Source organism: Pristiophorus japonicus, chromosome 23 (genome assembly GCF_044704955.1).
Source record: "Pristiophorus japonicus isolate sPriJap1 chromosome 23, sPriJap1.hap1, whole genome shotgun sequence".
NCBI classification, from domain to species: Eukaryota; Metazoa; Chordata; class Chondrichthyes; family Pristiophoridae; genus Pristiophorus; species Pristiophorus japonicus.
Window position 1 is genome coordinate 21,981,568 of NC_091999.1, and position 26,805 is coordinate 22,008,372.

General features: G+C 44.5%; 5 non-coding genes across 5 annotated transcripts; all 5 read left to right on the forward strand.

The window, feature by feature from the left end:
• Nucleotides 1-2,403: 2,403 nt before the first annotated feature.
• Nucleotides 2,404-2,484, forward strand: trnas-aga (transfer RNA serine (anticodon AGA)). The gene has a single exon. It is a non-coding gene; the product is annotated as a tRNA-Ser (tRNA).
• An 8,359-nt stretch (nucleotides 2,485-10,843) lies between these two features.
• On the forward strand, nucleotides 10,844-10,924 carry trnas-aga (transfer RNA serine (anticodon AGA)). Its single transcript has one exon. It is a non-coding gene; the product is annotated as a tRNA-Ser (tRNA).
• A 1,877-nt stretch (nucleotides 10,925-12,801) lies between these two features.
• trnas-aga (transfer RNA serine (anticodon AGA)) lies at nucleotides 12,802-12,882 on the forward strand. The gene has a single exon. It is a non-coding gene; the product is annotated as a tRNA-Ser (tRNA).
• Nucleotides 12,883-14,761: 1,879 nt separating this feature from the next.
• On the forward strand, nucleotides 14,762-14,842 carry trnas-gga (transfer RNA serine (anticodon GGA)). The gene has a single exon. It is a non-coding gene; the product is annotated as a tRNA-Ser (tRNA).
• A 5,343-nt stretch (nucleotides 14,843-20,185) lies between these two features.
• trnal-uaa (transfer RNA leucine (anticodon UAA)) lies at nucleotides 20,186-20,252 on the forward strand. Its single transcript has one exon. It is a non-coding gene; the product is annotated as a tRNA-Leu (tRNA).
• Nucleotides 20,253-26,805: the final 6,553 nt, after the last annotated feature.

The window sequence follows — 26,805 nt, forward strand, 5'->3', positions numbered from 1 at the left end:
TTCTGTCTCTCGTTGTCTCTATGTCGCTGTCTGTCTCTCCCTGTTTGTTGGTTTGTCTCTGCCTCTCAATGTGTCTGTCGACTTCTCATGGTGTCCAGTTCTGTTCACAGTGGCTCGATTATGCTCTGGCAGAACTGGTACACGTCAGTTCCTTGTTAGTTTCGTGGTGAGTATCCCCGCCTGTCACGCGGGAGACCGGGGTTCAATTCCCCGACGGGGAGGCAGTTGTTTCAAAATATAGAACTTTACTTCTGTTTCTTGGAAGAGATTCATATTAAAAGTTCCAGAGCAATATCGAACTGTAAAAATACAGATAGAGGACATTGCCTCGTCCAGATTTTTAGCAAACGGAGAATTTTTCAGGCGTCTTTGGCCGTCTGCTGCACAGAGATGGATGACTGAGTTTTTTCTGATTGACGTTTGAAATGGCAGCGACACAGTAGTCGTGGCCGAGTGGTTGAGGCGATGGACTAGAAATCCATTGGGTTATCCCGCGCAGGTTTGAATCCTGCCGACTACGATTCTCAGCATTTTTCATTCCATTTCACAATTTAATCGGTTCTCTGCCAAACTGATCCTGAGATAGATGGAATAACGTCCCACACCTTTCAACACTGAAATTTTTTTCTCATTTTTATTAATCTGCAATATTCACGATACATCCGTTTCAAAAATCGCAAACATCAGTCAAAGTTTCGACAGTGATTCAGCCTGTCTATCCCTCGAGACGACGAAGGCATCTGTGCATGCCCGTTGGTGCGTGCACATTTTTGGTTATGTGTGTGTGTCTCTGTGTCTGACTATCTCTATTTCTGTCTCTGCGTCTGTGCAACCGTCTGTGGAATCATCACCATGAATTTGGTATGTCCTGGAACTTATAAAACAGACTTGGGGGAAATAATAAGGTTGTGAATTTTGTATCGGCTTTGTTTCAGTGGCAGCATTCTCGACTGAATCGGGAGTTTGTGTGTTCAAGTCTCACTTCTGAGACTTGAGCATTATCATCTTGGCAAACACTCAAGTGCAGCACTTGGGGAATTTTGCAATGTTGAAGCTGTTGACTTTCGGATGAAATGTTAAATTGAAGCTCGGTCTGCACCCTCGGGTGGATATGAAAGTTCCCAGTGCATTACTCGAAAAAGATGAGGAGAGTTGCCCCCGTCTCAATATCACTAAAAATGTTCGTAAATGCTCACTGAAAGCCGATGTGCATGTGTTTGTATGTGGGGTTGGGGTTGAAGCCCAGATTCTCACCGAGACAGAATGCGGGCTTTCACAGAACCAGGATAGCCGAGTGGTTGAGGCGTTGGCCTTGAATTTTAATGGTTTTTTCCCGCGTGGGTTCGCACACCACTCCTGGTATCTCTTTAATTTAACACGGATTTCCTCCCATTCTGATCAGTGAGACCGGATTTTCATCGGTTGAATCAGCAATTTTCTGTAACAATGTGACACTCTGAACCGATAATGAAATGAAATTGTGAAATGCATCTGCGTCGCTCGGTCTCTAACTCTCTCTCTCTCTCTTCAGTGAGTTGTGTATGTGTTTGTATGTTTGAGTCTTTGTCTCTCTCAGTCTGACTACTCTGTCTGTCCCTGTTTCTCTGTTTGTCTCTGTCTCTCAATCTGTCTCTTTCTCACGGTGCCACGTCGGTTCCAATGGGATTCTCTCAGAATCTTTGTCGGACTGGATCTATCTTTCCCATCATTTCGGTCTGTCCATGTCTTTGCCTGTCTCTGTGAGTCCCTGCCTGTAAGCGGAGAAGTATTTCCATCCTTTTCTGTTTTAGTCTCTATCGCTCTCTCTCCATCTGTCTCTCTCCTTGTAACTGTCTTTATCATTGTCTTTCTATCACTCTTTCCCTCTCTCTCTCATAATAGATCACACACACACATCTCTGTATATGCAAATGTTTGAGTCTTTTTCTCACTCAGTCTGCCTCTCCTTCTCAGTCTCACACTTTCTGTCTCTCGTTGTCTCTATCTCGCTGTCTGTCTCTCCCTGTTTGTCGGTTTGTCTCTGTCTCTCAATGTGTCTGTCGACTTCTCATTGTGTCCAGTTCTGTTCACAGTGGCTCGATTACTGCTTTGACAGAATTTGCACACGTCAGTTCCTCGTTAGTATAGTGGTGAGTATCCCCGCCTGTCACGTGGGAGACCGGGGTTCAATTCCCCGATGGAGAGGCAGTTGTTTCAAATCGTAGAATTTTACTTCTGTTTCTTGGAAGAGATTCATATGAAAATGTTTCAGAGCAATATCGAACTGTAAAAATACAGGTAGAGGAGATTGCCTCGTCCAGATTTTTAGCAAACGGAGAATTATTCAGGAGTATTTGGCCGTCTGCTGCACAGAGATGGATGACTGAGTTTTTTCTGAGTAACGTTGAAAACGGCAGCGATCCAGTAGTCGTGGCCGAGTGGTTAAGGCGATGGACTAGAAATCCATTGGTTCATCCCGCGCAGGTTCGAATCCTGCCGACTACGATTCTCAGCATTTTTCATTCCATTTCACAATTTAACCGGTTTTCTGCCAAACTGATCCTGAGATAGATGGAATAACGTCCCACACCTTTCAACACTGACATTTTTTTCTCTATTTTATTAATCTGCAATATTCACGATACATCCGTTTCAAAAATCGCAAACATCAGTCAAAGTTGCGACAGTGATTCAGCCTGTCTATCCCTCGAGATGACGAAGGCATCTGTGCATGCCCGTTGGTGCGTGCACATTTTTTGTTATGTGTGTGTGTCTCTGTGTCTGTCTATCTCTATATATGTCTCTGTGTATGTGCAACTGTCTGTGGAATCATCACCATGAATTTGGTATGTCCTGGAAATTATAAAACAGACTTGGGGGAAATAATAAGGTTGTGAATTTTGTATCGGCTTTGTTTCAGTGGCAGCATTCTCGACTGAATCGGGTGTTTGTGTGTTCAAGTCGCACTTCTGAGACTTGAGCATTATTATCTTAGCTAACACTCAAGTGCAGCACTTGGGGAATTTTGCAATGATGAAGCTGTTGACTTTCGGATGAAATGTTCAATTGAAGCTCCGTCTGCACCCTCGGGTGGATATGAAAGTTCCCAGTGCATTACTCGAAAAAGATTAGGAGAGTTGCCCCCGTCTCAATATCACTAAAAATGTTCGTAAATGCTCACTGAAAGCCGATGTGCATGTGTTTGTATGTGGGGTTGGGGTTGAAGCCCAGATTCTCACCGAGACAGAATGCGGGCTTTCACAGAACCAGGATAGCCGAGTGTTTGAGGCGTTGGCCTTGAATTTTAATGGATTTTTCCCGCGTGGGTTCGCACACCACTCCTGGTATCTCTTTAATTTAACACGGATTTCCTCCCATTCTGATCAGTGAGACCGGATTTTCATCGGTTGAATCAGCAATTTTCTGTAACAATGTGACACTCTGAACCGATAATGAAATGAAATTGTGAAATGCATCTGCGTCGCTCGGTCTCTCCCTCTCTCTCTCTTCAGAGAGTTGTGCATGTGTTTGTGTGTTTGAGTCTTTGTCTCTCTCAGTCTGACTACTCTGTCTGTCCCTGTTTCTCTGTTTGTCTCTGTCTCTCAATCTGTCTCTTTCTCACGGTGCCACGTCTGTTCCAATGGGATTCTCTCAGACTCTTTGTCTGACTGGCTCTCTCTTTCCCATCATTTCGGTCTGTCCATGTCTTTGCCTGTCTCTGTGAGTCCCTGCCTGTAAGCTGAGAAGTATGTCCATCATTTTCTGTTTTAGTCTCTATCGCTCTCTCTCTATCTGTCTCTTTCCTTGTAACTGTCTTTATCATTGTCTTTCTATCACTCTTTCCCTCTCGCTCTCATAATAGATCACACACACACATCTCTGTATATGGAAATCTTTGAGTCTTTTTCTCACTCAGTCTGCCTCTCCTTCTCATTCTCACACTTTATGTCTCTCATTGTCTCTATCTCGCTGTCTGTCTCTCCCTGTTTGTCGATTTGTCTCTGCATCTCAATGTGTCTGTCGACTGCTCATGGTGTCCAGTTCTGTTCACAGTGACTCGATTCCTGCTCTGACAGGATTGGTACACGTCAGTTCCTCGTTAGTATAGTGGTGAGTATCCCCGCCTGTCATGCCGGAGACCGGGGTTCAATTCCCCGACGAAGAGGCATTTGTTTCAAAATGTAGAATTTTACTTCTGTTTCTTGGAAGAGATTCATATTAAAAAGTTCCAGAGCAATATCGAACTGTAAAAATACAGGTAGAGGAGATTGCCTCGTCCAGAGTTTTAGCAAACGGAGAATTTTTCAGGAGTCTTTGGCCGTCTGCTGCACAGAGATGGATGACTGAGTTTTTTCTGAGTAACGTTTAAAATGGCAGCGACACAGTAGTCGTGGCGGAGTGGTTAAGGCGATGGAATAAAAAGCCATTGGGTTATCCCGCCCAGGTTCGAATCCTGCCGACTACGATTCTCAGCATTTTTCATTCCATTGCACAATTTAACCGGTTCTCTGCCAAACTGATCCTGAGATAGATGGAATAACGTCCCACACCTTTCAACACTGAAATTTTTTTCTCATTTTTATTCATCTGCAATATTCACGATACATCCGTTTCAAAAATCGCAAACATCAGTCAAAATTGCGACAGTGATTTAGCTTGTCTATCCCTCGAGATGACGAAGGCATCTGTGCATGCCCGTTGGTGCGTGCAAATTTTTGGTTATGTGTGTGTGTGTCTCTGTGTCTGTCTATCTCTATATATGTCTCTGTGTTTGTGCAACTGTCTGTGGAATCATCACCATGAATTTGGTATGTCCTGGAACATATAAAACAGACTTGGGGGAAATAATAAGGTTGTGAAGTTTTGTATCCGCTTTGTTTCAGTGGCAGCATTCTCGACAGAATCGGAGGTTTATGTGTTCAAGTCGCACTTCTGAGACTTGAGCATTATCATCTTGGCTAACACTCAAGTGCAGCACTTGGGGAATTTTGCAATGTTGAAGCTGTTGACTTTCGGATGAAATGTTCAATTGAAGCTCCGTCTGCACCCTCGGGTGGATATGAAAGTTCCCAGTGCATTACTCGAAAAAGAATAGGAGAGTTGCCCCCGTCGTGGAGCAGTCAGTCGAGGAGGCGGGAGCTCGGAGCAGCGCGAGTCCGGGGTCGGCGAGAGGCCTATAAAGGCCAGCGGGAGTCGAGCAGTTCGAGCAGTCAGTCGAGGAGGCGGGAGCTCGGAGCAGCGCGAGTCCGGGGTCGGCGAGAGGCCTATAAAGGCCAGCGGGAGTCGAGCAGTTCGAGCAGTCAGTCGAGGAGGCGGGTGCTCGGAGCAGCGCGAGTCCGGGGTCGGCGAGAGGCCTATAAAGGCCAGCGGGAGTCGAGCAGTTCGAGCAGTCAGTCGAGGAGGCGGGTGCTCGGAGCAGCGCGAGTCCGGGGTCGGCGAGAGGCGTACCGGTGCAGCTACAGGGAGAAGGCAAAGATACAAAGGTGACGTCACAGCCTAGGGGGTAAGTGATTGGTGAGTAGTTTTTCTTTTTCTTCTTATATTGGTCAGTAACTTTTAACATTGTTATTACCAGTTTAAGTGTATCTAAGGGTTAAGACATGGCAGGAGAGCTCGGTCGGGTGTTATGCTCCTCCTGTACCATGTGGGAACTCAGGGACACTTCCGGTGTCCCTGACGACTACGTGTGCGGGAAGTGTGTCCACCTCCGGCTCCTGACGGACCGCGTTATGGAATTGGAGCTGAGGGTGGATTTACTCTGGAGCATCCACGATGCTGAGAATGACGTGAGTATCACGTGTAGTGGGTTGGTCTTACCGCAGGGAAAGGGTCCACAGCCAGATAGGGAATGGAAGACCAGCAGGAATAGTAGTGCAAGGAAGGTAGTGCAGGGGTCCCCTGTGGTCATCCCCCTGCAAAACAGATACACCGCTTTGGGTACTGTTGAGGGGAATGACTCATCAGGGGAGGGCAGCAGCAGCCAAGTTCATGGCACCGTGGCTGGCTCTGCTGCACAGGAGGGCAAGAAAAAGAGTGGGAGAGCGATAGTGATAGGGGATTCAATTGTGAGGGGAATAGATAGGCGTTTCTGCGGCCGCAACCGAGACTCCAGGATGGTATGTTGCCTCCCTGGTGCAAGGGTCAAGGATGTCTCGGAGCGGGTGCAGGACATTCTGAAATGGGAGGGAGAACAGCCAGTTGTCGTGGTGCACATTGGTACCAACGACATAGGTAAAAAAAGGGATGAGGTCCTACGAAACGAATTTAAGGAGCTAGGAGCTAAATTAAAAAGTAGGACCTCAAAAGTAGTAATCTCGGAATTGCTACCAGTGCCACGTGATAGTCAGAGTAGGAATCGCAGGATAGTGCAGATGAATACGTGGCTTGAGCAGTGGTGCAGCAGGGAGGGATTCAAATTCCTGGGGCATTGGGACCGGTTCTGGGGGAGGTGGGACCAGTACAAACCGGACGGTCTGCACCTGGGCAGGACCGGAACCAATGTCCTAGGGGGAGTGTTTGCTAGTGCTGTTGGGGAGGATTTAAACTAATATGGCAAGGGGATGGGAACCAATGCAGGGAGACAGAGGGAAACAAAAAGGAGACAAAAGCAAAAGACAGAAAGGAGATGAGGAAAAGTGGAGGGCAGAGAAACCCAAGGCAAAGAACAAAAAGGGCCACTGTACAGCAAAATTCTAAAAGGACAAAGGGTGTTAATAAAACAAGCCTGAAGGCTTTGTGTCTTAATGCAAGGAGTATCCGCAATAAGGTGGATGAATTAATTGTGCAAATAGATGTTAACAAATATGATGTGATTGGGATTACGGAGACGTGGCTCCAGGATGATCAGGGCTGGGAACTCAACATTCAGGGGTATTCAACATTCAGGAAGGATAGAATAAAAGGAAAAGGAGGTGGGGTAGCATTGCTGGTTAAAGAGGAGATTAATGCAATAGTTAGGAAAGACATTAGCTTGGATGATGTGGAATCTATATGGGTAGAGCTGCAGAACACCAAAGGGCAAAAAACGTTAGTAGGAGTTGTGTACAGACCTCCAAACAGTAATAGGGATGTTGGGGATGGCATCAAACAGGAAATTAGGGGTGCATGAAATAAAGGTGTAGCAGTTATAATGGGTGACTTTAATATGCACATAGATTGGGCTAGCCAAACTGGAAGCAATACGGTGGAGGAGGATTTCCTGGAGTGCATAAGGGATGGTTTTCTAGACCAATATGTTGAGGAACCAACTAGGGGGGAGGCCATCTTAGACTGGGTGTTGTGTAATGAGAGAGGATTAATTAGCAATCTCATTGTGCGAGGCCCCTTGGGGAAGAGTGACCATAATATGATGGAATTCTGCATTAGGATGGAGAATGAAACAGTAATTTCAGAGACCATGGTCCAGAACTTACAGAAGGGTAACTTTGAAGGTATGAGGCGTGAATTGGCTAGGATAGATTGGCGAATGATACTTAGGGGGTTGACTGTGGATGGGCAATGGCAGACATTTAGAGACCGCATGGATGAATTACAACAATTGTACATTTCTGTCTGGCGTAAAAATAAAAAAGGGAAGGTGGCTCAACCGTGGCTATCTAGGAAAATCAGGGATAGTATTAAAGCCAAGGAAGTGGCATACAAATTGGCCAGAAATAGCAGCGAACCTGGGGACTGGGAGAAATTTAGAACTCAGCAGAGGAGGACAAAGGGTTTGATTAGGGCAGGGAAAATTGAGTACGAGAAGAAGCTTGCAGGGAACATTAAGGCGGATTGCAAAAGTTTCTATAGGTATGTAAAGAGAAAAAGGTTGGTGAAGACAAACGTAGGTCCCCTGCAGTCAGAATCAGGGGAAGTCATAACGGGGAACAAAGAAATGGCAGACCAATTGAACAAGTACTTTGGTTCGGTATTCACTAAGGAGGATACAAACAACCTTCCGGATATAAAAGGGGTCAGAGGGTCTAGTAAGGAGGGGGAACTGAGGGAAATCTTTATTAGTCGGGAAATTGTGTTGGGGAAATTGATGGGATTGAAGGCCGATAAATCCCCAGGGCCTGATGGACTGCATCCTAGAGTACTTAAGGAGGTGGCCTTGGAAATAGCGGATGCATTGACAGTCATTTTCCAACATTCCATTGACTCTGGATCAGTTCCTATGGAGTGGAGGGTAGCCAATGTAACCCCACTTTATAAAAAAGGAGGGAGAGAGAAAACAGGGAATTATAGACCGGTCAGCCTGAACTCAGTAGTGGGTAAAATGATGGAATCAATTATTAAGGATGTCATAGCAGTGCATCTGGAAAATGGTGACATGATAGGTCCAAGTCAGCATGGATTTGTGAAAGGGAAATCATGCTTGACAAATCTTCTGGAATTTTTTGAGGATGTTTCCAGTAATGTGGACAAAGGAGAACCAGTTGATGTGGTATATTTGGACTTTCAGAAGGCTTTCGACAAGGTCCCACACAAGAGATTAATGTGCAAAGTTAAAGCACATGGGATTGGGGATAGTGTGCTGACGTGGATTGAGAACTGGTTGTCAGACAGGAAGCAAAGAGTAGGAGTAAACGGGTACTTTTCAGAATGGCAGGCAGTGACTAGTGGAGTACCGCAAGGTTCTGTGCTGGGGCCCCAGCTGTTTACATTGTACATTAATGATTTAGACGAGGGGATTAAATGCAGTATCTCCAAATTTGCGGATGATACTAAGTTGGGTGGCAGTGTGAGCTGCGAGGAGGATGCTATTAGGCTGCAGAGTGACTTGGATAGGTTAGGTGAGTGGGCAAATGCATGGCAGATGAAGTATAATGTGGATAAATGTGAGGTTATCCACTTTGGTGGTAAAAACAGAGAGACAGACTATTATCTGAATGGTGACAGATTAGGAAAAGGAAAGGTGCAACGAGACCTGGGTGTCATGGTACATCAGTCATTGAAGGTTAGCATGCAGTTACAGCAGGCGGTTAAGAAAGCAAATGGCATGTTGGCCTTCATAGCGAGGGGATTTGAATACAGGGGCAGTGAGGTGTTGCTACAGTTGTACAGGGCCTTGGTGAGGCCACACCTGGAGTATTGTGTACAGTTTTGGTCTCCTAACTTGAGGAAGGACATTCTTGCTAATGAGGGAGTGCAGCGAAGGTTCACCAGACTGATTCCCGGGATGGCGGGACTGACCTATCAAGAAAGATTGGATCAACTGGGCTTGTATTCACTGGAGTTCAGAAGAATGAGAGGGGACCTCATAGAAACGTTTAAAATTCTGACGCGTTTAGACAGGTTAGATGCAGAAAGAATGTTCCCAATGTTGGGGAAGTCCAGAACCAGGGGTCACAGTCTGAGGATAAGGGGTAAGCCATTTAGGACCGAGATGAGGAGAAACTTCTTCACCCAGAGAGTGGTGAACCTGTGGAATTCTCTACCACAGCAAGTAGTTGAGGCCAATTCACTAAATATATTCAAAAGGGAGTTAGATGAAGTCCTTACTACTCGGGGGATCAAGGGTTATGGCGAGAAAGCAGGAAGGGGGTACTGAAGTTTCATGTTCAGCCATGAACTCATTGAATGGCGGTGCAGGCTAGAAGGGCTGAATGGCCTGCTCCTGCACCTATTTTCTATGTTTCTATGTTTCTAATATCACTACAAATGTTCGTAAATGCTCACTGAAAGCCGATGTGTATGTGTTTGTATGTGGGGTTGGGGTTGAAGCCCAGATTCTCACAGAGACAGAATGCAGACTTGCACAGGACCAGGATAGCCGAGTGGTTGAGGCGTTGACCTTGAATTTTAATGGGTTTTTTCCCGCGGAGGTTCGTACCCAGCTTCTGGTATCTCTTTAATTTAACACGGATTTCCTCCCATTCTGATCAGTGAGACCGGATTTTCATCGGTTGAATCAGCAATTTTCTGTAACAATGTGACACTCTGAACCGATAATGAAATGAAATTGTGAAATATATCTGCGTCGCTCGGTCTCTACCTCTCTCTCTCTCTCTTCAGAGAGTTGTGTATGTGTTTGTATGTTTGAGTCTTTGTCTCTCTCAGTCTGACTCACTCTCTCTGTCTGTCCCTGTTTCTCTGTTTGTCTTTGTCTCTCAATCTGTCTCTTTCTCACGGTGCCACGTCTGTTCCAATGGGATTCTCTCAGACTCTTTGTCGGACTGGCTCTCTCTTTCCCATCATTTCGGTCTGTCCATGTCTTTGCCTGTCTCTGTGAGTCCCTGCCTGTAAGCTGAGAAGTATTTCCGTCATTTTCTGTTTTAGTCTATATCGCTCTCTCTCCATCTGTCTCTCTCCTTGTAACTGTCTTTATCATTGTCTTTCTATCACTCTTTCCCTCTCTCTCTCTTAATAGATCACACACACACATCTCTGTATATGTATATGTTTGAGTGTTTTTCTCACTCAGTCTGCCTCTCCTTCTCAGTCTCACACTTTCTGTCTCTCGTTGTCTCTATCTCGCTGTCTGTCTCTCCCTGTTTGTCGGTTTGTCTCTGTCTCTCAATGTGTCTGTCGACTTCTCATGGTGTCCAGTTCTGTTCACAGTGGCTCGATTTCTGCTCTGACAGAATTGGTACACGTCAGTTCCTCGTTCGTATAGTCGTGAGTATCTACGTGGGAGACAGAGGTTCAATTCCCCGACGGGGAGGCAGTTGTTTCAAATCGTAGAATTTTACTTCTGTTTCTTGGAAGAGATTCATATGAAAAAGTTCCAGAGCAATATCGAACTGTAAAAATACAGGGAGAGGAGATTGCCTCGTCCAGATTTTTAGCAAACGGAGAATTTTTCAGGAGTCTTTGGCCGTCTGCTGCAGGGAGATGGATGACTGAGTTTTTTCTGAGTGACGTTAAAAAAGGCAGCGACACAGTAGTCGTGGCCGAGTGGTTAAGGCGATGGACTAGAAATCCATTGGCTTATCCCGCGCAGGTTCGAATCCTGCCGACTACGATTTTAAGTATTTTTCATTCCATTTCACAATTTAACCGGTTCTCTGCCAAACTGATCCTGAGATAGATGGAATAACGTCCCACACCTTTCAACACTGAAATTTTTTTCTCATTTTTATTAATCTGCAATATTCACGATACTTCCGTTTCAAAAATCGCAAACATCAGTCAAAGTTGCGACAGTGATTCAGCCTGTCTATCTCTCGAGATGACGAAGGCATCTGTGCATGCCCGTTGGTGCGTGCAAATTTTTGGTTATGTGTGTGTGTGTCTCTGTGTCTGTCTATCTCTATATATGTCTCTGTGTATGTGCAACTGTCTGTGGAAATCATCACCATGAATTTGGTATGTCCTGGAACTTATAAAACAGACTTGGGGGAAATAATAAGGTTGTGAACTTTTGTGTGGGCTTTGTTTCAGTGGCAGCATTCTCGACTGAATCGGGAGTTTTTGTGTTCAACTCGCACTTCTGAGACTTGAGCATATCATCTTGGCTAACACTCAAGTGCAGCACTTGGGGAATTTTGCAAAGTTGAAGCTGTTGACTTTCGGATGAAATGTTAAATTGAAGCTCCGTCTGCAACCTCGGGTGGATATGAAAGTTCCCAGTGCATTACTCGAAAAAGAATAGGAGTGTTGCCCCCGTCTCAATATCACTAAAAATGTTCGTTAATGCTCACTGAAAGCCGATGTGTATGTGTTTGTATGTGGGGTTGGGTTTGAAGCCCAGATTCTCACAGAGACAGAATGCAGGCTCTCACAGGACGAGGATAGCCGAGTGGTTGAGGCGTTGGCCTTGAATTTTAATGCTTTTTTTACCGCGTGGGTTCGCACCCCACTCCTGGTATCTCTTTAATTTAACACGGATTTCCTCCCATTCTGATCAGTGAGACCGGATTTTCATCGGTTGAATCAGCAATTTTCTGTAACAATGTGACACTCTGAACCGATAATGAAATGCAATTGTGAAATGCATCTGCGTCGCTCGGTCTCTACCTCTCTCTCTCTCTTCAGAGATTTGTGCATGTGTTTGTCTGTTTGAGTCTTTGTCTCTCTCAGTCTGACTACTCTGTCTGTCCCTGTTTCTCTGTTTGTCTCTGTCTCTCAATCTGTCTCTTTCTCACGGTGCCACGTCTGTTCCAATGGGATTCTCTCAGACTCTTTGTCTGACTGGCTCTCTCTTTCCCATCATTTCGGTCTGTCCATGTCTTTGCCTGTCTCTGTGAGTCCCTGCCTGTAAGCTGAGAAGTATTTCCATCATTTTCTGTTTCAGTCTCTATCACTCTCTCTCCATCTGTCTCCTTGTCACTTTCTTTATCTTTATCTTTCTATCACTCTTTCCCTCTCTCTTAATAGATCACACACACACATCTCTGTATATGTATATGTTTGAGTCTTTTTCTCACTCAGTCTGCCTCTCCTTCTCAGTCTCACACTTTCTGTCTCTCGTTGTATCAATCTCGCTGTCTGTCTCTCCCTGTTTGTCGGTTTGTCTCTGTCTCTCAATGTGTCTGTCGACTTCTCATTGTGTCCAGTTCTGTTCACAGTGGCTCGATTCCTGCTCTGACAGAATTGGTAAACATCAGTTCTTCGTTAGTCTTGTGGTGCGTATTCTCGCCTGTCACGCGGGAGACTAGGGTTCAATTCCCCGACGGGGAGGCATTTGTATTAAATTGTAGAATATTACTTCTGTTTCCTGGAACAGATTCATATTATAAAGTTCCAGGGCAATATCGAGCTGTAAAAATGCAGGTCGAGGAGATTGCCTCGTCCAGATTTTTTGCAAACGGCGAATTTTTCAGGAGTCTTTGGCCGTCTGCTGCACAGAGATGGATGACTGAGTTTTTTCTGTGTAACGTTTAACAACGCAGCGACACAGTAGTCGTGGCCGAGTGGTTAAGGCGATGGACTAGAAATCCATTGGGTTATCCCGCGCAGGTTCGAATCCTGCCGACTACGATTCTCAGCATTTTCCATTCCATTTCACAATTGAACCGGTTCTCTGCCAAACTGATCCTGAGGTAGATGGAATAACGTCCCACACCTTTCAACACTGAATTTTTTTTCTCATTTATAATCATCTGCAATATTCACGATACATCCGTTTCAAAAATCGCAAACATCTGTCAAAGTTGCGACAGTGATTCAGCCTGTCTATCCCTCGAGATGACGAAGGCATCTGTGCATGCCCGTTGGTACGTGCAAATTTTTGGTTATGTGTGTGTGTGTCTCTGTGTCTGTCTATCTCGATATATGTCTCTGTGTATGTGCAACTGTCAGTGGAAATCATCACCATGAAATTGGTATGTCCTGGACCTTATAAAACAGATTTGGGGGAAATAATAAGGTTGTGAACTTTTGTATCGGCTTTGGTTCAGTGGCAGCATTCTCGACTGAATCGGGAGTTTGTGTGTTCAAGTCGCACTTCTGAGACTTGAGCATTATCATCTTGGCTAACACTCAAGTGCAGCACTTGGGGAATTTTGCATTGTTGAAGCTGTTGACTTTCGGATGAAATGTTAAATTGAAGCTCCGTCTGCACCCTCGGGTGGATATGAAAGTTCCCAGTGCATTACTCGAAAAAGAATAGGAGAGTTGCCCCCGTCTCAATATCACTAAACATGTTCAGTAAATGCTCACTGAAAGCCGATGTGCACGTGTTTGTATGTGGGGTTGGGTTTGAAGCCCAGATTCTAACAGAGACAGAATGCAGGGTCTTACAGTACCAGGATCGCCGAGTGGTTGAGGCGTTGGCCTTGAATTTTAATGGTTTTTTCCCGCGTGGGTTCGTACCCCACTCCTGTTATCTCTTTAATTTAACACGGATTTCCTCCCATTCTGATCAGTGAGACCGGATTTTCATCGGTTGAATCAGCAATTTTCTGTAACAATGTGACACTCTGAACCGATAATGAAATGAAATTGTGAAATGTATCTGCGTCGCTCGGTCTCTACCTCTCTCTCTCTCTTCAGAGAGTTGTGTATGTGTTTGTATGTTTGAGTCTTTGTCTCTCTCAGTCTGACTCACTCTGTCTGTCCCTGTTTCTCTGTTTGTCTCTCTCTCTCAATCTGTCTCTTTCTCACGCTGCCACGTCTGTTCCAATGGGATTCTCGCAGACTCTTTGTCTGACTGGCTCTCTCTTTCCCATACTTTCGGTCTGTCCATGTCTTTGCCTGTCTCTGTTAGTCCCTGCCTGTAAGCTGAGAAGTATTTCCATCATTTTCTGTTTTAGTCTCTATCGCTCTCTCTCCATCTGTCTCCTTGTCACTGTCTTTATCATTATCTTTCTATCACTCTTTCCCTCTCTCCTAATAGATCACACACACACATCTCTGCATATGTATATGTTTGAGTCTTTTTCTCACTCAGTCTGCCTCTCCTTCTCAGTCTCACACTTTCTGTCTCACGTTGTCTCGAACTCGCTGTCTGTCTCTCCCTGTTTGTCGGTTTGTCTCTGTCTCTCAATGTGTCTGTCGACTTCTCATGGTGTCCAGTTCTGTTCACAGTGGCTCGATTCCTGCTCTGACAGATCTGATGCACGTTAGTTCCTCCTTAGTATAGTGGTGAGTATCCCCGCCTGTCACGTTGGAGACCGGGGTTCAATTCCCCAACGGGGAGGCAGTTGTTTCAAATTGTAGAATTTTATTTCTGTTTCTTGGAAGAGATTCATATTAAAAAGCTCCAGAGCAATATCGAACTGTAAAAATACAGGTGGAGGAGATTGCCTCGTCCAGATTTTTAGCAAACGCAGAATTTTTCAGGAGTCTTTGGCCGTCTGCTGCACAGAGATGGATGACTGACTTTTTTCTGAGTAACGTTTAACAAAGCAGCGACACAGTAGTCGTGGCCGAGTGGTTAAGGCGATGGACTGGAAATCCATTGGGTTATCCCGCTGAGGTTCGAATCCTGCCGACTACGATTCTGAGCATTTTTCATTCCATGTCACAATTTAACCGGTTCTCTTCCAAACTGATCCTGAGATAGATGGAATAACGTCCCACACCTTTCAACACTGACATTTTTTTCTCATTTTTATTAACCTGCAATATTCGCGATACTTCCGGATAAGAAAATGGAAAAATCAGTCAAATTTGCGACAGTGATTCAGCCTGTCTATCCCTCGAGATTTCTAAGGGATCTGTGCATGCCCGTTGGTGCGTGTAAATTTTTAGTTATGTATGTGTGTGTGTCTCTTTGTCTGTCTATCTCTATATCTGTCTCTGTGTATGTGCAACTGTCTGTGCAAATCATCACCATGAATTTGGCAAGTCCTGGAACTGATAAAAAAGACTCAGGGAAAATAATACGGTTGTGATCTTTTGTATCGGCTTTGATTCAGTGGCAGCATTCTCGACTGAATCTGGAGTTTGTGTGTTCAAGTCGCACTCCTGAGACTTGAGCATATAATCTTGGCTAACACTCTAGTGCACCAATTGGGTAATTTTGCATTGTTGAAGCTTTCACTTTCGGATGAAATGTTAAAGTGAAGCTCCGTCTGTACCCTCGGGTGGGTATGAAAGGTCCCAGAGCATTATTCGAAAAAGAATAGGAGAGTTGCCCCCATGTCAATATTCCTAAAAATGTTCGTAAATGCTCACTGAAAGCTGATATGTCTGTTTTTTATATGTGGGGTTGGGACTGAAGCCCAGTTTCTCACAGAGACAGAATCGAGGTTCTCACAGAAACAGGATAGCCGAGTGGTTAATGTGTAGGCCTTAAAATTCAATGGATTTTTTCCCGCGTGGGTTCGTACCCCACTCATGTTATCTCTTCAATTTAACGCGTATGTCCTCCCATTCTGATCAGTGATCCCGGATTTTCATCCGTTGAATCAGCAATTTTCTGTAACTGTGTGACACTCTGAACCGATAATGAAATGAAATTGTGAAATGTATCTGTGTCGCTCGGTCTCTGCCTCTCTCTCTCTCTTCAGATAGGTTTGTATGCTTGATCCTTTGTCTCTCTCAGTCTGACTCACTCTGTCTGTCCCTGTTTCTCTGTTTGTCTCTGTCTCTCAATCTGTCTCTTTCTCACGTTGCCCACGTCTGTTCCAATGGGATTCTCTCAGACTCTTTGTCTGACTGGCTCTCTCTTTCCCATCATTTCGGTCTGTTCATGTCTTTGCCTGTCTCTTTTAGTCCAGCCTTTAACATGATAAGTATTTCCATCATTTTCTGTTTTAGTCTCTATCTCTCTCTCTCTGTCTGTTCCTCTCCTTGTCACTGTCTTTATCATTTTCTTTCTCTCACTCTTACCCTCTCTCTCTTAATAGATCACACATACACACATCTCTGTATATGTATGCGTTTGAGCCTTTTTCTCACTAAGTCTGCCTCTCCTTCTCAGTCTTACTCTTTCTGAATCTTGTTGTCTCTAACTCGCTGTCTGTCTCTCCCTGCTTGTCGGTTTGTCTCTGTCTCTCAATGTGTCTGTCGACTTCTCCAGGTGTCCAGTTCTGTTCACAGTGGCTCGATTCCTGCTCTGACAGAGCTGCTACCTTTAAGTTCCTCGTTAGTATAGTGGTGAGTATCCCCGCTTGTCACGCGGGAGACCGGGTTTCAATTCACTGACTGGAAGCCAGGTGTTTCAAAATGTAGAATTTTACTTCTGTTTCTTGGTAGAGATTCATATTAAAAAGTTCCAGAGCCATATCGAACTGGAAAAATACACGTCGAGGAGATTGCCTCTTCCAGATTTTTAGTAAACGGAGACTTTTACAGGATTTTTTGGCCGTCTGCTGCACAGAGATGGATGACTGAGTTTTTTCTGATTAAAGTTTAAGAAGACAGAGTCGCATTCGAAGTGGCCGAGTGGTTTAGACGATGGATTAAAAATCCATTGGGTTTTCCCTGCGCAGTTTTGAAGCCTGTCCACTACGATTCTCGGCATTTTTTCATTCCATTTCACAATTTAACCAGAACTTTGCAAAACTGATCCTGAGATAGATGGTATAACGTCCCACACCTTTCAACACTTACATTTTTTTCTCATTTTTATTAATCTGCAATATTTACGATACATACGGATAGGAAAACACAAAAATCAGTCAAAGTTGCGACAGTGAGTCAGCCTGTCTATCCCTTTATATGTTGAAGGCATCTGTGCATGTCCGTTGGTGCGTGTAAATATTTGGTTATGTATGTGGGTGTGTCTCTGTGTCTGTCGATCTGTATATATGTCTCTGTGTATGTGCAACTGTCTGTGTAAATCATCACCATGAATTTGGTATGTCCTGGAAATTATAAAAAAGACTTGGGGAAAATAAGACGGTTGTGGACGTTTGTATCGGCTTTGGTTCAGTGGCAGCATTCTCGACTGAATCGGGAGTTTGTGTGTTCAAGTCGCACTCCTGAGACTTGAGCATATCATCTTGGCTAACACTCAAGTGCAGCACTTGGGGAATTTTGCAATGTTGAAGCTGTTGTCTTTCGGATGAAATGTTAAATTGAAGCTGAGTCTGCACTATCGGGTGTGTGTGAAAGGTCCCAGAGCCTTACTCGAAAAAGAATAGGAGAGTTTCCCCCGTGTCAATATTACTAAAAATGTTCGTAAATGCTCACTGAAAGCCTCCAGGTATGTGTGTCTGTGGGGGTGGGGTTGAAGCCCAGTTTCTCACAGAGACAGAATCCATATTCTGACAGGACCAGGATGGCCGAGTGTTTAAGGCGTTGGCCTTAAAATTAAATGCAATGTTTCCCGCGTGTTCTCGTACCTGACTCCTGGTACTTCTTTAATTTAAACGGATTTCCTCCCATTCTCATCAGTGATACCCGATTTTTATTTGTTGAATGTGCAACTCTGTGACACTCTGAGCCGAAAATGAAATGAAATTGTGAAATGTATCGGTGTCGCTCGGTCTCTGCCTCTCTCTTTCTTTAGAGAGGTATGTTTGTGTTTGTGTGTTTTTCGCTCTCAGTCTGACTCACTCTGTCTGTTCCTGTGTCTCTGTCTCTTTCCCACGGTGTCCAGTTCTGTTCCAATGGGATTCGCTTCGACTCTTTGTAAGACTGACTCTCTCTTTGCCATCATTTCTGCCTGTCCATGTCTTTGCCTGCCTCTGTTAGTTCCTGTCTCTAACCTGCTGAGTATTTCCAGCATTAGTGTTTCTATCTCTGACACTCTCTATCTGTCGCTCTCTCTCTCCTTGTCACTGTCTTTATTACTCTCTTTCTCTCACTCTTTCCCTCTACCTTTATAGATCACACACACACATCTCTGTATATGTGTGTGTTTGAGTCTTTTTCTCACTCAGTCTGCCTCTCCTTCTCAGTCTCACATTTTCTGTCTCTCATTGTTTCTATCTCGCTGTCAGTCTCTCCCTGTTTGTCGGTTTGTCTCTGTCTCGCAATGTGTCTGTCGTCTTCTCATCGTGTCCAGTTCCATTCAGAGCTCGCTTCCTGCTCTGATAGAATTCATGCTCGTTAGTATAGTGGTGAGTATCCCCACCTGTTCCGCTGGAGACCGTGGTTCTACTTCCCGACGCGGTGGCAGCATTTACAAAATGCAAAATTTTACTTGTTTCTTGGTGTTGATTCACATTACAAAGTTCCAGAGCAATATAGAACAGTACAAATACAGGAAGAGGAGGTTGCCTCTTCCAGACTTTTAGCAAACGGAGACTTTTTCCGGATTCTGTGGCCGTTTGCTGCACAGAGATGGATGACTGAGTTTTATCTGAGTAACATTTAATGATGCAGCGAGCCAGCAGTCGTGGCCGAGTTGGTAAGACAATAGACAAAAAATCCATCGGGGTTTCTCTGCGCAGTTTTGAATCCTGCTGACTATGTTTCTCAGCATATTTCATTCAGTTTCACAATTTAACCACGTTACTGCAAAACTGATTCTGAGATAGATAGAACAACGTCCCACATCTTTCGATGCAGCCGCTGTTTTCTTTCTTACATTAATCTGCAGTATTCACGATACATACGGATAGAAAAACGCAAAAACCAGCCAAATTAGCCTCAGTGACCCTGCCTGTCTATCCATCTATTTGTCTAAGGCAACCTGTGTGTATCTTGATCTGAGTGTCATGGTACATCAGTCATTGAAAGTTGGCATGTAGGTGCAGCAGGCGTTGAAGAAAACAAATGGCATGTTCGCCTTCATAGCTAGGGGATTTGAGTATTGGAGCAGGAAGATATTACTGCAGTTGTACAGGGCCTTGGTGAGGTCACACCTGGAATATTGTGTTCAGTTTTGGTCCCCGAATCTGAGGAAGGACGTCCTTGCTATTGAGGGAGTACAGCGAAGGTTCACCAGCATGATTCCCGGGATGGCAGGATTGACATATCCGGAGAGACTGGCTCAACTGGGCTGGTATCCAGTGGAGTTTAGAAGAATGAAAGGGGATCTCACAGAAACATATAAAATTCTGACGAGATTGGAGGCTGGAAGAATGTTCTCATTGCTGGGGAGTTTGAGACCAAGGATTACAGTCTAAAAATAAGGGGTAAGCCATTTATGACCGAGATGAGGAGAAACTTCTTCACTCAGAGAGTGGTTTACCTGTGAAATTTTCTACCGCAGAAAGTCGTTGAGGCCAGTTCATTAGATATATTCAAAAGGGAGTTAGATATGGCCCTTACGGCTAAAGAGATCAAGGGGTATGGAGAGAAAGCAGGAAAGGGGTACTGAGGTTGAATGATGAGCCATGATTTATTGAATGGTGGTGCAGGCTCGAAGGGCCGAATGGCATATTCCTGCAACTAATTTCTATATTTCTATATTGATGCATGTGTATTTTTTTTATTGTGTGTGCGTGTGTCTGTGTATGTCTATCTGTATGTATGTCTCTGTGTATGTGCAACTGTCTGTGGAAATCATCACCATGAATTTGGTACATCCCGGAACTTTTAAAACACTTGGGGGAAAATAATACGGCTGTCATCTTTGGTATCGGTTTTGGTTCAGTGGCTCCATTCTCGACTGAATCAGGAGGTTGTGTGTGTAAATCTCACTCCTGAGACTTGAACACATCATCTTGGATGACACTCAAATGCAGTATTTGGGGCATTTTGCATTGTTGAAGCTGTTGACCATCGGCTGAAATTTTAAATTGAAGCTCCATTTGCACCCTCGGGTGGATGTGAAAGTTCCCAGAGCCTTAGTCGGAAAAGAATAGGAGAGTTGCGCCCGTGTCAATATTACGAAAAATGTTCGTAAATGCTCCCTGAAATCCTCTGTGTCTGTGTGTCTGTGGGGGTGGAGCTGAAGCCCAGATTCTCACAGAGGCAGAGTCCAACCACTGACAGGATCAGGACCAGGATGGCCGAGTGGTAAAGGCGTTGGATTTAAGATCTAATGGGTTCAAACCCCACTCCTGGTAATTCCTTAATTAAAAAGAGATTTTTCCCATCCTGCCGAGTGATACCCGATTTTCATCTGCGGAATCTCCAATTTTCTGCAACGATGTGACATTCTGAACCGACAATGAAATTAAATTGTGAAATGTATCTGTGTTGCTCGGTCTCTGCCACTCTCTCTCTTTGGAGAGCTGTGAATGTATTTGAGTCTTTGTCTCTCTCAGTCTGCCTCTCTCTGACACACTCTCTCTGTCCCTGTTTCTCTGTCTCTTTCTCACGGTGTCTCGTTCTGTTGCAATGGGATTCTCTCAGACTCTCAGTCTGACTGCCTATCTCTGTCCCATTATCTCTGTCTGTCCATGTCTTTGCCTGTTTCTGTTAATCCCTGTCTCTAACCTGACAAATATTTCCATTATGTTCTGTTTTTGTCTCTATGTCTCTCTCTCTATCTGTCTTTCTCTCTATCTGTCGCCCTCTTTGTCTCTCTCTTTGTCCCTGTATTTTTATCTGTCATTCCATCACTATTTGCCTCCCTCTCTTTATGGAGCACGCAAATACATCTCTGTGTATGTATGTGTTTGAGTCTTTTTCTCATTCAGTCTGATCCTCCCTTTCAGTCTCAAACTTTCTGTCTCTCTTTGTCTCTATCTCGCTGTCTGTCCCCGTTTCCCTGTTTGTCTCTGGTTCTCAATGTGTCTGTCACTTTCTCACGGTATCCAGTTCTGTTCGAATGGGATTCTCTCAGTCTCTCTGTCTGACTGTCTCACTCTTTCCCATCATCTCTGTCTGTCTATGTTTCTGCCTATCTGTCTCTCTTTGCCTGTCGCTGGTAGTTCCTGTCTCTACCCTGCTGAGTATTTCCATCATTTTCTGTTTATATCTTTGTCTCTCTCTCGACCTGTCGTTCTCTCTCTATCTGTCTCTCTCCTTGTCACTGTCTTTATCACAGTCTTTGTTTCACTCTTTCCCTCTCTCTCTTTATTGATCACACACACACATCTCTGAAAATGTAGGTGTTTGAGTCTTTTTCTCAGAGTCTGCCTGACTTTTCAGTCTCACCCTTTCTGTCTCTCGTTGTCCCTCTATCGCTGTCTATCTCTCCCTGTTTGTCGGTTTGTCTCTGTCTCTCAATGGGTCTGTCGACTTCTGTTCACAGCTCGATGACTGCTCTGACATCGCCCGTACCTTCGTCCGTGTCGTTGTGATTTTGCTCCCCTGTTAAGCAATAGAACCGGGTTCAATTCCCCGACGGAAAAGCAGTTTTTTCAAAATGTCTAATTTTACTTCTGTTTCTTGGTATCGATTCATATTAAAAAGTTACAGAACAATATAGAACAGTAAAAATACAGCAAGAGGCGATTGCCTCTTCCAGATTTTTTTGCAAACAGAGACTTTTTCAGGATTCTGTGGCCGTCTGCTGCAAAGAGATGGATGACTGAGTTTTTTCTGAGTAACATTTAAAGTGCTAGAGCCGAAGTAGTTGTGGTCGAGTGGTTAATGCGATTGGCTTGAAATCCTTTGGGTTTTCGGCGCTCAGGTTCGAATCCTGCTGATTGTGATTCTCTACAATTTAACCAGGTTTTTGCAAAACTAATCCTGAGATCGGTGGAATAACTTCCCACACCTTTCAACACTGACATCTATTTCTCATTGTTATTAATCTGCAATATTCACGATACATACGGATAGAAAAACGCAAACATCAGCCAAAGTAGCGACAGTGACTCAGCCTGTCTATCCCTCGAGATGTCTCAGGCATCTGTGCATGTATATTTTTGGTTATGTATGTATGTGTGTGTCCCTGTGTCTGTCTATCTGTATATATGTCTCTGTATGTGCAACTGTCTGTGGAAATCATCACCATGAATTTGGTATGTCCTGGAACTTTTCAAAAAGACTTGGGGACAATAATACGGTTGTGAAATTTGGTATCGGCTTTGGTTCAGTGGCAGCATCCTCGACTGAAAAACGCAAAAGCCAGACAAAGTAGCGACAGTGACCCTGCCTGTCTATCCAACTATTTGTCTAAGGCAACCTGTGTATATCTTGATCTGGGTGTCATGGTACGTCAGTCATTGATTGTTGGTATGCAGCTGCAGCAGGCGGTGAAGAATGCAAATGGAATGTTCGCCTTCATAGCGAGGGGATTTGAGTATAGGATCAGGGAGGTTTCACTGCAGTTCTACAGGGCCTTGGTGAGGCCACTCCTGTAATATTGTGTTCAGTTTTGGTTTCCGAATCTGAGGAAGGACGTCCTTGCTATTGAGGGAGTATAGCGAAGGTTCACCAGCATTATTCCCGGGATGGCAGGACTGACATATGAGCAGAGACTGGATCAACTGGGCTGGTATCCACTGGAGTTTAGAAGAATGAGAGGGGATCTCATAGAAACAAATAAAATTCTGACGAAATTTCACAAGTGAGAGGCAGGAAGAATGTTTCCGTTACTGGGGAGTTCGAGAACCAGGGGTCACAGTCTAAGAATAAGGGGTAAGCCATTTAGGACCGAGATGAGGAGAAACGTCGACACTCAGAGAGTGGTTAACCTGTGGAATTCTCTACCGTAGAAAGTTGTTCAGGCCAGTTAGTTAGATATATTCAAGAGGGAGTTAGATATGGCCCTTACGGCTCAAGGTTTCAAGGGGTATGGAGAGAAAACGGTAAATGGGTATTGAGGTTGAATGATCAGCCATGATCTTAAAGAATGGTGGTGCAGCCTCGAAGGGCCGAATGGCCTGCTCCTGCAAATAATTTCTATGTTTCTATGTTTCTATGTTGATGCGTGTATATTTTTGGTTATTGTGTGTGTGTGTGTCTGTGTATGTCTATCAGTATGTATGTATCTGTGTATGTGCAACTGTCGATGCAAATCATCACCATGAATGTGGTATGTCCTGGAAATGTTTTAAAAACTTGGGGAAAATAATACGGTTGTGATCTTTGGTATCGGCCTTGGTTCATTGGCTCTATTCTCGACTGAATCGGGAGGTTGTGTGTGTAAGTCCCACTCCTGAGACTTGAGCAGATAATCTTTGCTGACACTCAAGTGCAGTACTTGGGGAATTTTGCATTGTTGAAGCTGTTGACCATCAGCTGAAATGTTAAATTGAAGCTCCGTCTGCAACCTCGGCTAGATGTGAAAGTTCCCAGAGCATTACACGAAAAAGAATAGGAGAGTTGCGCCCGTGTCAATATTACTAAAAATTTTAGTAAATGCTCACTGAAACCCGATGTGTATGTGTGTGTGTTGCTGTGGGTGTGGAGCTGAAGCCCAGATTCTCACAGAGACAGAATCCAGGCGCTACAAAGACCAGGATAGGCGAGTGGTTAAGGCGTTGGCCTTAAAATTCAACGGGTTTTTCCCACGTGGATTCGAACCCCAATCCTAGAATCTCTTTAATTTAACAGAGATTTTTCCCATCCTGCCCAGTGATACTGATTTTCATCTGTTGAATCTGCAATTTTCTGTAACTCTGTAACACTCCAAGTCGATCATGAAATGAAATTGTGAAATGTAGCTGTGTATCTCAGTCTCTGCCTTTCTCTCTTTAGAGAGCTGTGTATGTGTTTGTGTGCTTGAGTCTTTGTCTCCCTCAGTCTGCCTCTCTCTGACTCACTGTCTGTGCCTGGTTCTCTGTTTGTCTCTGTCTCTCAATCTGTCTCTTTCTCACGGTGTCCAGTTCTGTTCCAATGGGATTCTCTCAGACTCTCTGTCTGACTGTCTCTCTCTTTCCCATCCTCCCTGTCCGTGTCTTTGCCTGTCTCATTTTGTCCCTATCTCTAATCTGATGAGTATTTTCATCATTTTCTGTTTTTTAAACATAGAAACATAGAAAGTAACTGCAGGAGTAGGCCATTAGGCTCTTCGAGCCTGCACCGCTATTCAATATTATCATGGCTGATCATTCTTTCAGTTACCCTTTCCTGTTTTCCTCTCCATCCCACTTCATCCACTTAACCGTAAGGACCATATCTAACTCCCTCTTGAATATATCCAATGAACTGGCTTCAACAACTCTCTGCGGCAGGGAATTCCACAGGTCAACCACTCTCTGAGTGAAGAGGTTTCTACACATCTCACTGCTAAATGGCCTACCCCTTATCCTAAGACTATGTCCCCTGGTTCTGGCTTCCCCAACATCGAGAACATTCTTCCCGAATCTAACCTGTGCAGTCCCGTCAGAATCTTATATGATTTTATGAGATCCCCTCTTATCATTCTAAACGCCAGTGACTAAAGGCCTAGTTGATCCAATCTCTCCTCATATGACAGTCCTGCCATCCCTGGAATCAGTCTGGTGAACCTTCGCTGCACTCCCTCAACAGCAAGAACGTCCTTCCTCAGACTAGGAGACCAAAACTGAACACAATATTCCAGGTGTGTCCTCACTAAGGCCTTGTACAACTGCAGTAAGATCTCCTGGCTCCTATATTCAAATCCGCTAGCTACGAAGGCCAACATACCATTTGCCTTCTTTACCGCCTGCTGTACCTGCATGCCCACTTTCAGTGACTGATGAACCATAACACCAAGGTCTCACTGCACCTCCCCTTTTTCTAGTTTTCCGCCATTCAGATAATATTCTGCCTTCGTGTTGTTGCCCACAAAATGGATAACCTCACATTGATCCACATTATACTGCATCTGCCATGTATTTGTCCACTCACCTAATCTGTCCAATTCACCCTGCAGCCTCTTAGCGTCCTCCTCACAGCTCGGACCGCCACCCAGTTTCGTGTCATCCGCAAACTTGGAGATATTACACTCTATTCCTTCAACCAAATCGTTCATGTATATTGTAAAGAGCTGGAGTCCCAGCACTGAGCCCTGCGGCACCCCACTAGTCACTTCCTGCCAGTTTGAAAAGGACCCGTTTATCCCGATTCTCTGCATCCTGTCAGCCAACCAGTTCTCTATCCATGTCAGTACATTAATCCCAATACCATGCGCTTTGATTTTGTGCACCAATCTCTAGTGAGGAACCTTGTCAAAAGCCTATTGAAAGTCCAAATACACCACATCCACTGGTTCTCCCTTGTCCACTCTACTCATTACATCCTCAAAATATTCCAGAAGATTCCTCAAGCGTGAATTCACTTTCATAAATCCATGCTGACTCGGTCCGATCATGTTACTGCTTTCCAAATGGGCTGCTATTTCATCCTTAATGATTGGTTCCAATATTTTCCCCACGACTGATGTCAGGCTAACCGGTCTATAATTAGTTGCTTTCTCTCTCCCTCGTTTTTTAAAAAGTGCCATCACATTAGCTACCCTCTACTCCATACGAACTGATCCAGGGTCGATGGATTGTTGGAAAATGATCATCAATGCATCCACTATTTCTCGGGCCACTTCCTTAAGTACTCTGGGATGCAGACTATCAGGAGCCGGGGATTTATCGGCTTTTAATCCCAACAATTTCCCCAAAACAATTTCCCGCCAATAAGGATATATTTCAGTTCCTCATTCTCACGAGATGCACAGTCCCCTCGTACATTAGGAAGGTTTTTTGTATCTTACTTTGTATAGACAGAACCGAATTATTGTCTCTATCTGTCTTTCTCTCTATCTGTCTCCCTCTTTGTCTCTTTCTTTGTCCCTGTCTTTGTCTCTGTCATTGCATCATATTTGCCTCCTTCTCTTTATGGAGCACACAAACACATCTCTGTGTATGTATGTGTTTGAGTCGTTTTCTCATTCAGACTGACCCTCTCTCTCAATCTCAAACTTTCTGTCTCTCTTTGCCTCTATCTCGCTGTCTGTCTCTCCCTGTTTCCCTGTTTGTCTCTCTCTCAACGTGTCTGTCTCTTTCTCACGATGTCCAGTTCTGTTCCAGTGGGATTCTCTCAGTCTCCCTGTATGACTGTCTATCTCATTCCCATCATCTCTGTCTGTCTATGTCTCGACCTGTCTGTCTCTATTTGCCTGTCTCTGTTAGTTCCTGTCTCTAACCTGCTGAGTATTTCCATCATTTTCTGTTTATATCTCTGTATATCTCTCTATCTGTCGCTCACTCTTCATCTGTCTCTCTCCTTGTTACTGTCTTTATCACTGTCTTTCTCTCACTGTTTCCCTCTCTCTCTTTATATCTGCATGTGTGTGTGTTTGTGTCTTTTTCTCACTCAGTCTGCCTCTCCTTCTCAGTCTCACACTTTCTGTCTCACGTTGTCTCTATCTTGCTGTCTGTCTCTCTCGGTTTGTCTCTGTCTCTCAATGTGCCTGTCTACTTCTCATGGTGTCCATTTCTGTTCTCAGCTCGATTTCTGCACCGACAGAATCCACACCCGTCAGCTCCTCATTCGTGTCTTAGTTAATATCCCTCTCTGTCACGCGCGAGGTAGGCGTTCAATTCCCCGACCAGGATGAAGCTTTTTTAAAATGTTGAATATTACTTCTGTATGTCCTGAAACTTTATAAAAAGACTTGGGGAAAATAATACGGATGTTAACTTTGGTATCGGCTTTGGTTCAGTGGCAGCATTCTCGACTGAATAAGGAGGTTGTGTGTGTAAGTCCCACTCCTGAGACTTGAGCATATAATCTTGGCTGACACTCAAATGCAGTACTTGGGGG